Source organism: Idiotropiscis lumnitzeri, unplaced genomic scaffold, assembly GCF_059441095.1.
Source record: "Idiotropiscis lumnitzeri isolate Australia: NSW breed Sydney's pygmy pipehorse unplaced genomic scaffold, RoL_Ilum_1.0 HiC_scaffold_190, whole genome shotgun sequence".
Classification (NCBI taxonomy): Eukaryota; Metazoa; Chordata; class Actinopteri; order Syngnathiformes; family Syngnathidae; genus Idiotropiscis; species Idiotropiscis lumnitzeri.
The window spans coordinates 280,654-293,257 of NW_028283728.1; positions in this window are offsets into that span (position 1 = coordinate 280,654).

The window sequence follows — 12,604 nt, forward strand, 5'->3', positions numbered from 1 at the left end:
TTTGTTGTAAATCAGCAGCCTTTGCCTTTAAACATGCTCGTTCCATTTGAGCCTTTAATTTAATTGAAGACGTTGACAGAAGTGAGCTTCTGTCTGTTAGATTCTTTACTTCTACTTCTATGGGTGTAGTTAGTTGATGCAGATCTACTATCAGCAGGTGATATTTGTTTATTGCATCCTTCCTCTGCACGTTTCAAAACGTCCTTCTTCCATTGCTCACATTTCCATTAATTACATTTTTTGGATCAAACCAGTTATTTTGGTCATCGGCAAAATCCTCTTCAGTCTTTAAATTTTGCAGACCGGAATTGAGGTCCACAAATTCTTGCTCCATGCCGCTAAAGCAAACACGAACCTCAGTTTTTTACAGCGTCAACATTTGCATCATCCTCCATCAATTGTTCAATTTGACGTTGCATGGAGGTCAATTGAGCAAATTTGCAGCTGCGTGCCTGCATCCGTTTAGGCTTGTGATCTTCTACAGCTTTTCTCCGTCATTTTTAATGTCCGCTTTCCACTGTCTTGTTCCTCCATGTCAATCCACAATGAAGCAAACAAAAACGTCAAACTGACTGTAGCGTCTCAATTTGTAGGTCAGCCGAATGACGATCAAAGTTTTAAGCAGTTTACTCACGCACCTGTTACGTGCGCGTCCTTGTTAACTCGCGATGCTTGTCAAGTATGGACGCATGCTAACAGCTAGCAGCTCATTGTCCCGACTGGAAAGTTGCTCCTTAGCTGTGATGTGCCTAGGGTTACACTATCTATCATTAACAAACACAGCCAGCCCTCCTCTTTCCTCTTACCGCTTTCCAGTGTCCTGTCCGCAAGTAGTATTTGGAAGCCGTCAAATTCCACAACGGTGTCCGGCGTTAGCTCTGTTAGCCATGAATCCGTGAACATCAGCAAGCTAGCTCATTGGAAGTTCCTCTCGTGCCGCGTTAGCGCTGTTAGCTCGTCCATTTTCTTGGGAAGGTATCTAACATTTCCCATAAAAACGGACGGGAGGACGGGGTGGTCACGCCTCCTCTTTGCCTGGCGTTTCGCCCCCGCGCGACATCCCCCGTCTCTTCCTCCTCAACTCGTGGGGGATATCGGGTCTCGCTCCGGGAGTCGGCACGGGGTTAGCACGAAGTGCTAACAGCTGATCTCTTGTGTAAACGATTGATCCGTAGCTCCCAGTGACATCTCCGGACACGATCACGCAAAAAACAGCCCTCAGCAGCAATAAAACCACCGCAATTTGGATGTCCATTGCTGCGATGAGGTAAAATAAATAAAACTGGGTAAAGGGAAAAACACGCGAAAAAGGCTCAAATAGTGAGCCGTGCTGCTCTAGCAGGTAGCCACTCGCGTGGCGACGGAACCGGAAAAACAAATGTGGTCCCATCAAAATCTGATTGGATATTTAAAAATAAAAGCGTGAAAATTTGCTTATTTGTCTGTCGTCACCAATGATTAAAAAAATTAAAATCATTACAAAATCCTCAAGCTATCGTGATACCAGACGAGTTCTGCGGGACACCAGACCACCCCAGTTGTCCACAAAAAGTGGTCACTTCAAAATTTGATGTGGCATTTCAAAATAAAAAAATCACCTGAAATATGCACTGTGATCAACACTGATTTAAAAGAAAAATCTTTAAAAAATATCCTCAAACTATCGTGATACCAAACCAGGACTGGGGATACTAGACCACACCAGCTGTCCACCAAAAGTGGTCACATCAAAATGTGATGTGGCACTTCAAAATAAAAGTAGCCTGAAATTCGCTTATTTCACGGTCATCACCACTGAGTTAAAAAAAAACATAGCTCGAGCTTTCGTGATACCAGACCAGTTTTGTGGGACACGAGACTACCCCAGCTGTCCATAAAAAGTGGTCCCATTGAAATCTAATTTGTAATTTCAAACTAAAAGTTGCCTGAAATCTGCACATTTCACTGTCATCATGCCTGACTTTAAAATTTCATTAAAAAATATCCTCTAGCTATGGTAATACCAAACCAGGTTTGGAGGACACTAGACAACACAGCTTTCCACCAAAAGTAGTCCCATCAAAATGTAAGGAGGCATTTTAAAATAAAAGAGCTGGAGCTGTCGTAATACCAGACTAGTTTTGTTGGACACTCGACGACCCCAGCTGTTCATCAAAAGTGGTCCCATCAAAATCTGGTGTAATTTCACAATAAAAAAAAAAACACCTGAAATATGCACATTTCATTGTCATCAACACTGATTTTAAAATAATCATTTCAAAATACCCTCGAGCTATCGTGATATCAGACCCATTTTGGGGGACACTAGACAACCCCAGTTGTCCATCAATTGCGGTCCCACCAAAATGTGATACGGCATTTCAAAATAAAAGTAGCCTGAAATCAGCATACATCACTGTTATCAGGCCTGACTAAAATATCATGACAAAATATCCTCCAGCTATCATGATACCAGACCAGACATATTTCACTGTCATCACCATTGATTTTAAAAAATTAATTAAAAACTAGAGCTGCGAGCAGCTATAAAGGGCCCTCGCCACCCGGACAACGTTGGGGTACTGGCACGTTGGAAATGTGAAATATTTCCGAGAAATAACGTGAGGAATCTTCAAGAGGAATTTGCTTGTAGTTAAAGTTAGAGCAGCTTTTGTTTTCAAAGCCTCGTCAATGTTTGAAGTAAATTTGTTGGCAGGCACTACAGGTGCATCAAATCAAAGACTAATAGACTGAAAAACATTTTCTTTCCGAGCGCCATCACCATTCTGAACTCTCACACACATGCACACACACACGACCACCCTTACCTTGCTGAACAGCGACGTATTGTGTTGTATTTCTCCAATTTCATACTATTTTCCATCACAATATTTATTCTCTTATTTATCTAATTTATATATTTGATTAAATTATTGTTGTATTGCACTGGAGAGGGGAGCTCCCTAATCTTGTTGCACACTGTACAATGACAATAAAAGGATTTCGGATTCTGATAAATTTAGAATGGCCGACTTCCTGTTCAATTTAGCATACGGCTCCATGAGACTTTTTATTAGGTCTTGGCTTTGTACACACTTCATCAAATTTTCAGTTTGGTGAAACAGAGATATGGGGCTGTTTTTTTTTGTTGTTTTTTTTTTCTAGGGGGCGATAGCGAGCCATTTTTAAACAACTGTACGACAAAATAATAAAATATTGTGAATATTGAATCAACTCCCGGTTGGGTGGACGCTGGCACGTTTGGCTGCCACTGCTCACCGGTAACTCTCAGAAATTTTTTGGATCCGCTTGTTGTACCTGCTTTAGCAGTTTACAATCCCTCCAGTTACAGTGATTTTATTTATTATCTGTATGTTGAGCGATCCCGATTCTCATGAATGCCACCCACCGATTGCATAGTCGCTGACGCGTCTACTGTGGCTAAAGTTTAGCTTACCTATCAAAGTTAGCACCTTATGTACAGGGTAAGTTTGGGATTTTTTTAGAGCATGAGCAGGGGAGTTTTTAAGCATTTAGTCCATTGTGGTGAACCGCCCCCATTTAAGTAAATTCAAAATGGCCGACTTCCTGTAAAACCTAGCGCATGGCTCCAAGAGACTTTTTTGTAGGTCTTGGCCTTATACATACTCCATCGAATTTACAAAAAGTAGGTGAATCACTCAACCAGGGCTGAAGTTTTTGAATATTTCTAGAGGGCCATGGCAAGCCATTTTAAAAAAGCTGCACATTCCATTCCGCAGGATTGCTATGGACATTGTGGGTCCTTTGACAAAAAGCAGTGGTGTAGTGTGTGACAACGCCACACGTTTCCCAGAGGCATTTCCATTGCGCACAATCACTGCTCCGGCAGTACTTTGTGCCTTGGTGCAACTCCTTTCCAGAGTTGGCATACCAGATGAGATTCTAACAGACCAGGGAACCAATTTCACTTCAAGGTTAATGCAACTGTTCAACAAACAACTGGGCATCTCCGCCATCAAAACCACTCCATACCACCCATAGACTGATGGACTAGTGGAAAGGTTCAATCAGACCTTAAAGAAGATGCTCCAGAAATTTGTGGATGATACTGGAAAAGACTGGGACCGGTGGCTGCCCTTTTTGCTGTTTGCCTATCGCGAAGTTCCTCAGGCGTCAACAGGTTTCTCTCCCTTTGAACTCTTGCATGCTTGGGAGGTTCAGGGGCCATTGGACTTGCTCCGAAAGGCCTAGGAGGCACCTTCCACCACGTGAAGTGATCGGGGGGTGGTGAAATTTGTGCTGGAAATGAGGGAGAGACTGGCCAGGTACCAGTAGGAGGCAGAGGTCAACCTGCGGGAGGCCCAGAAAAGCCAGAAGACCTGGTATGACCAGCAAGCTCGCCACCGGGAGTTTAAACCCGGCCAAAAAGTATTGCGGCTTCTCCCCACATGCAACAACAAGCTTTTAGTAAAGTGGCAGGGGCCATATGAGGTCACCCGGAAGATGGGTCCAGTGACCTATGAGATTTTCCATCCGGAGAAGAAAAAAAATAAACAAACTTATCATGTGAACCTCCTCAAAGAGTGGAAGGAGCGTTCAAACCAGGCTCCAAAGGAGGTCATACTCGCGCGGAAGGTGGAGGAGGACGACGACGACGACAAGGACGAGGACGACGACAATGATGATGATGATGATGATGATGACGAGGCAGAGCTGGAGTCCTCGACGACGACAGATGCGCCTGCACTGGCACGTCGGAAACCCAAGCAAGTCACAGAGATGTGCTTAATTTTCAAGACGGTGCCTTCTCTTTTTTCCGCCAGCCCAGGGAAGACGACGGTGGTAGAACACGTCATTCGTCTCAAAGAAGGATTACCAATTCGTCAGCGCCCCTACCGAGTTCCGCAACACTTGGTGGAGAGACTAACCAAGGAGCTCCAGGAAATGCTGAAGCTTGGAGTCATTGAGCCTTCCAAGTCGGAGTGGTGCAGTCCGGTGGTTATCATCTCCAAGAAAGATGTGTGCTGATTTAGAAAGAGAGTGAAAGACGTTTAAGAGAAGAAGCAGAAAGTACTTAATATGGAGATAAAGAAAGACGAAGAAACAGGAGCGAGAAAAAAAGGAGGAAATGCACCAGCCGAGGATCAAAGAGACAGTGACAGTGAAAAAGGAAGTCAGGGTGAGAGAGCTGAGGAGGAGGGCCAGCGAGAAAAGGAGCCGGGATTGCCTCAACAAGTGGACAACAGCGCCCTGGGAAGCCTGCCACAAGAGATGAATGCAAAGCGGCCTGCCAAACAATCACACCAATCCAAGATAATATGCGTAAATGGGCTGCGGGCCTCACGACCACCCCGTCAGCACCGATCTTCTACCAAGGACGTGGAAGAGGAAGAGGACACCTGCCAACAAAAGACGACGTCTGCTACAACTGTAGGAAACATGGCCACTTTGCTCGAAACTGCCGTCAACCACCCAGGAAAACCGATTACAATTTACACAGACAGAATCAAGTTTGATAAGAAATTTGTGATTTGTCAGGACCAGTCGTGAAAGCAACGGAGGATCACGTGACGTAAAAAACAAACAAAAAAAGCAAGTGGAGAAGCAGTTCTACATGAACGTGCGTTTTACTTATTAGGCCGTGATACACTGACACAATTGGACCTTAATATCAGAGTCAATAAGCAAGGGCGAATTCAAACAAACGTCAAAACTTTAAAAGGGCACATTATTATCGGTTGCTACATTTGGAAGAACAAAATAGGACGTCAATAAATTATTAGAAGTAGCTCACAATAGAGTCTGTTTGGGCGATGACGTGCAACACATGGTTAGTCTGCAAGGGACTATCAGATACAATGTATCAAAAGTAAGTGAAAACGCAACTATGGTTTCGTGCACCACCACATGCAACACTTGCACCATTCTCATGGAAAGACTCTCCCTGCTGGAGGGACGTGTCCGCCAGCTAGAGCAGAGTAATGTGGTAAGCGTAAATGTGGCGGACAGCACCGGTTAGCATTGGCCGTAAACGGCTTGCTAATCGCGTTGAGCCTGTTAAGACACAGAGCAGTTCCATTCCACCTCGGTCTCCTGGCTCCCGCACTTTAGTGAAAGGTGACTCCATTACTCGATACATTAAGCTTGAAAATCCAACCACAGAATGTGTATTGCTGGGGCCAGAGCACCCGACATTGAAGCTAATCTTATGGAGCTAGCACGCAAGAGACCTAGACACCAGCGCAGTGCAAACAACGCTAGCTATTCAGATATAGTAATACACGTCGGCTCCAATGACACTAGTGTTACTGCCGTTTCAATGATACGCTGGCTAAAGAAAGTTTTAACGCGCACTCACTCACCATGGGTTGAAGTTGCGATGACGTTCGCTCGGCTTCACTGGTCTTGATGTTGATGTGTAGTTATGTATGTCACGTCAAACAGTCAAGGGTTAGTCTTAATCGTAGTCATTTCAGTCCAGATGTCATGCCGTGAAGTCAAGTAAATCAAATAAATAAATCAATGGCTACGGTCTTCCAAACTTCAAATCAAAAACATCCGCGCATATGCGGTAATCAATACAATATACTATCTTCTATCTTCCAGTTTGTACATAAATAATGCGTCTTGAGTAAGTGCGGTTGAAAAACGGTATCCGACCAGCGTTCCCCCACCTGTCCTGCATTTGTTATTTATGGATGAACGCAACCAGTGCTGACGTCATCAATTGCCCTAGTGGTGGTGTTGCCATACTGCATTACTCAAAAGAAAACTGCTCCAACAACTAGGATGAAGCAATCAGAGATCACAAAGAAAAAACATAGCAAGGACTTGTGATCTCGCCAGAAAGATGAGTCTGAGTCGAGTAATTGTCTCTGGCCCCTTGCCTGCGAGAGGCAATGATGAGAAAGATGGGGGTGTAGCCCTCATTTCCGAATTTAATCTAAAACTTAGTCCTCGTCCTAGCAATTCCTTCAAAACATTTGAAGTTCTCATTATGCGATCCACGGCCGCACTGCCGTTTTATCTTGCCGTTTTTTACCGTCCCCCTGGCTCTTACTCAGGCTTTTTAGATGAATTTTCTGAATTTGTGGCTGATTTGGTAACTCATGCGGATAATATATCATGGGCGACTTCAACATTCATATGAATCTCCCGTCGGAACCACTTACCGTGGCGTTTCGGACAATAATTGATATGTTTGGTTTCATGCAAATAATAGATGAAGCAACGCATATAAATGGTAACACGTTAGATTTGGTATTAACCCGGGGCTTAGCATCCTCAAAAATAATTGTATTACCATATACTAGTGCTATAGCTGACCATTACTTAATCAAATTTGAAGTCTTGGCGCATTGCCATCGTTCTGACCATGATCAAAGCTATAGCAGCCGCAACATTAGCTCCTTAACCACCGCTGCGCTCTCTGAGCTACTCCCTTTAGTAACCGATTCGTTTCCTAATTATATTGGTACGATTGATGATCTTACAAACAACTTTAATGTCGCTCTGTTAAATGCGCCTGACTCCGTCGCACCTTTAAAAACTAAAACTTGTCCAAAGAGGCTGACTCCGTGGTTTTATGAGGAAACACGCATACTGAAACGATTCTTGTAGGAAGCTTGAGCGCAAATGGCGTGCGACCAAACTGGAGGTCTTCCGTCAGGCATGGTGCGCTAGTTTATACAAGGAAGCGCTCAATCTAGCCAAAACTAATTATTACTCTAGATTAATTGTTTTACATAAAAACAACCCTAAATATTTATTTGCTACTGTAGCAATGCTAACGCAACAGCAACCAACCTCGGATAGCTCTTCCTATTCAGCTCACGATTTCATGCAATTCTTTACTCAGAAGATTGAGTGTATTCGTGATGAGATTAAAGACACTGTTCTTACAATTCCGTTGAATTCCGTCATAAATGGTGTTAATAGGGACATTAGGGCTGATAACTGTCCGATAACCTTATCTCAATTTAAAAAAGTATCTCTTGAAAGCCAAACAAAATTGGTTAGTGGGGCAAAACCGACAACTTGTGTGCTCGATCCGCTTCCTGGCAAACTAATTAAAGAACTGTTTATGACCCTAGGACCGTCTGTCTTAAATATTATTAATCTATCACTTACCACGGGTATAGTACCAGCAGCTTTAGGACCGCCATTATGCGACCGCTACTTAAGCAACCAAACCTCGACCCAGAGAGTCTCAACAACTATAGACCGGTTTCAAATCTTCCGTTTATTGCAAAAATCTTGAAAAACTTAATGAATATATGACTAGTAATAATCAATTTGAACCTTTCCAATCAGGTTTTACCGAATGGAAGCTACGGAGGAGGAGGGCATGCTCGCGTCACAGTTAAGCCGAAGAGGAGCACCTTCCCCGGGCACGGGCGGTGTCAAGCGGCCCCTAAGTTTAACCGAATGGAAGCTCCGGAGGAGGAGGGCATGCTCGCGTCACAGTTAAGCCGAAGAGGAGCACCTCTTCCCCCCGGGCACGAGCGGAGCGCGAGGCTGTCAGTTATGAATGAATAAATGAATAAATAAATAAATGAAGAATGCCACCTTTCATTTCACTGGCATGATCCGTGCCTGTCATGCCGCGTGTGTTTTTGTTTTTTCAGCTGTGTGGGCGTTCCTCCAGCGATCGTCTCGCGCCATGCGGTCAGCTGCTGCGAGACGCGCCCACCAGCCCCGCACCGGATTCCCATTCACTCACTGATTACACTCACTACCACCTACACTGACTACCTGGCGTCGGATTGTTATCCTACTTGTGTCTGCGTTTGGAGAGTCCTGCTCAATCCTCCAGCTCTGCTGGAGGATCATAACATTCACAGGGCACACCGGACGGCGTACCAGAAGTTAAAAGTCGAAGTAATTAAATAAATACAAAAATAAGTAATTGAATAAATACAAAAATAATGGCTGGGGAATAAAAAAATAAGAAGTTTTAATAATAATTTTTTTTTGTTATAACATGAATTTCACTCTCTCTCTCTCTCCCCGTATATATATATATATATATATATATATATATATATAATTTAAGCATTTTTGAAGGTGCGCCGCTACTTCGCGGATTTTCAGTTTTCGCGGGTGGTCTCGGTCCCCATTAACCGCGATAACCGAGGGTTCACTGTATTACTCTTACTCGATCTTGGCGCCGCTTTTGACACTTGATCATAACATATTATTAAAACGCCTTGAAACTTGTGTTGGCATTTCAGGTTCAGCGCTTTCTTGGTTTAATTCGTATCTGTCGGAGAGGAAGCACCGTGTAATTCATGGCAATGCGACTTCTGATCTTTGTAAGATCACACGCGGAGTTCCGCAGGGATTGGTACTAGATGCTACCGCTTGGTGATATTATACGGAAATATAACATTAGTTTTCATTGTTATGCTGATGATACGCAATTATACATGCCGTTGGATATAACGAATCCGTGTGATTGCTATAAATTAGAGGCATGCCTTGCCGAAATTAAACTATGAATGTCTTTCAATTTTTTGCGTCTTAACTCAGATAAAACCGAGATGCTGATCATTGGACCAGCGCGTCATCGGTACCTTTTTCAAAGACACCACTATGAGTATCGATAAATTGCCCAAAAGGATTCAACAAGATCAATGTCTAAAGTCATTTTTGGCCAATTTTCAATCAGATTCGTTAAAAGGGCACCGTGCAGTACGTCAAAATGTAAAAAATTATAATTTTTGTCACCACTGGGTGGTGCAAGGTGGTCGCTGCTCAGGCCCTAATAATAATAATAATAATAATAATAATAAAAGTAATAATATTTTCTACAAAAACAATAGGGACCTCGCAGCCGTCGCAGCTCGGGCCCTAATAACAATTTCTACAAAAACAATAGGGACCTCGCCGCGGTCGCTGCTCGGGCCCCAATAATAATTTCTACACAAAGTCCATTGTGGTGACCCGCCCCCTTTTAAGTAAATTCAAAATGGCCGACTTCCTGTAAAACCTAGCTCATTGCTCCAAGAGACTATTTTGTAGGTCTTGGTCTTATACATACAGTGAACCCTCGCTACTTCGCGGTTCACCTTTCGCGGGTTCAGTGCTTCGCGGGTCTAAAAAATATTCGGGGGCATTGTAGTTTCGCCGAGCGACACAACGGGGCGCTGGAGCGGTTAGACGGCCGGCGTGCGCCGAAGAAGAGCGTGGGCGAAGAGGAGAGTGGACGAAGAAGAGCACGTTCCCCCGGACACGATCGGTGGCGACGTTTCGCGCGGTTCGGACCGTACCAGAGCTCCGGCCAGCGTGCGTGGCAGTTAAGCCGTAGAGGAGCACCTTCCCCGGGCACGGGCGGTTCCAAGCGGCCCCTAAGTTTAACCGAATGGAAGCTCCGGAGGAGGAGGGCATGCTCGCGTCACAGTAAGCCGAAGAGGAGCACCTTCCCCGGGCACGGGCGGTGCCAAGCGGCCCCTAAGTTTAACCGAATGGAAGCTCCGGGGGAGGAGGGCGGGCGTGTGTCACAGTTAAGCCAAATTGGAGCACCTCTTCTGCCCGGGCACGAGCGGAGCGCGAGGCTGTCAGTTATGAATGAATAAATGAATAAATAAATAAAGAATGCCACCTTTCATTTCACAGGGCACACCGGACGGCGTACCAGCAGGTAAAAGTCGGAGTAATTAAATAAATACAAAAAGAATGGCTGGGGAATAAAAAAATAATACGTTTTAATAATAATTTGGTTTTTTTGTTATAACATGAATTTCACTCTCTCTCTCCCCGTATATATATATATATATATATATATATATATATATATATATATATATATATATATATATATATATATATATATTTATTATATATATTGTATATTTTTTTTAAGCATTTTTGAAGGTGCGCCGCTACTTCGCGGATTTTCAGTTTTCGCGGGTGGTCTCGGTCCCCATTAACCGCGATAACCGAGGGTTCACTGTACTCCATAAAATTTACAAAAAGCGAGGTGAAACACTCAACCAGAGCTGCTTTTTTTAACATTTCTCGAGGGCCATGGCGAGCCATTTCAAAAAAGCTGCACAACTAACGTATAAAATATTGATAAATTTGCTCGGCCTGATGTGTGTGTAAAGTTTTACGAGTTGTCGTTCATATTTAGAACCTCATAATCAGCTTTGTTTTATTGCCGAACAGTGCAATGCCACTCCCACAACTTTTCACGAAAAAGGACGAATTTCGTATTGTGACATCCTCATGGCCGAAACAGTCATCCGAGCATATATGAGGGCGACCTTGTTGAGTTGCACGGAGAAAAACATCCAAGAAAATAACTTGTATTAGCTTTTACCAGTTGGTGGCGCTACTACTACGATGTAAAATAAGTTGGTAGATGTCTTCAGGGCTGAAGTATCCTCAAATGTGTACAACTTCGAGAAGATAGGATCATCTGAGTCATGTTGCCGGAGCTTTTGTTGCCACAGAGTACAATCGGACTTTTCAGCACCTTAATAGCCACGCCTTTTGCCAAAACGTCACAAAATTCGGCAGAGAGTAAGATCATTGTCTTGAGTCTTTTCTGACTAATTTTCAGTCGGATTCGTCAAAAGGGCACCGTGCAGTACGTGAAAATTAAAATAAAAACAAATTTTTGATTCCACTTGGCGGCACTGTGTGTATAACAAAATAATAACATTACGATGTCTTCAGGTCGGGACGTTTTATTTACAGGTGAAGGTTTGGATTTTTAGGAGCATGTGCAGGGGAGTTATTAAGCATTCATTTATTTGTATTAGGTTCATTTTGTCTTCTTATTATTGATATTTGACTGATTCATTAAAAGCAGACAATTATGTTTTAGGTAAAATTTTTACCTGACATCTTTCGGCGAGTCTTTCGCCTTCTTCAGAGTGTCGCATGATGGTGTCTTGAGCTGATGTTCCATGAGGGTGTGACTTACCTGTCAAAAAAATGAAAAAAATCAGAGCAGTAAAAGAACAAGCACAACATGAACATTACAAATCAGCAATCACTGACCACTGCAAAAGGGAAAACTACATCATGGACCGGGAGAAGGGCAGGGTCATCCGCACAGAAGAGAACAAACAACAGCGCTGGATCAGAGAGGCCATTGAGATCTGCAAGCGAGGCATAAAAACCATGAACAGAGACAAGGGAGCCTTCATCCTCTCTACCACCTGGACCAGCATCTTGGCGGAGTGAACGGACAGCGGGGGCGTGACTTGCCTTCATTCTTGTGACAGGTAAGTCACGCCCTCATGGAACATCAGCTGATAAAGACGGGTCACAAGACAGCATCATGTGACACTCTGAAGAAGGCGAAAGACTTTCGTATTGTGACATGCTCAAGGCCTAAACACTCATCCGAGCAAATATAAGGTAGATTTTGTTCACCTGCCCGGAGAAAAACATCAACGAAAATAATTTGTATTTGTTTTAACCAGTTGGTGGCGCTACCACTGCGATCAAAAATAAGTTGGCAGCCGTCTTCAGGGCCTGAATATCCTCAAATGTGAAAAATTTCGAGAAGATGGATCATCTGAATCATTTTGCAGGAACTTTTGTTGCCACGGAGAATAATCAGACTCTGCGGCACCGTAATAGCCACGCCCTTCGAAGGAAAGTCACAAAAATAGGGATAGAGTAAGAT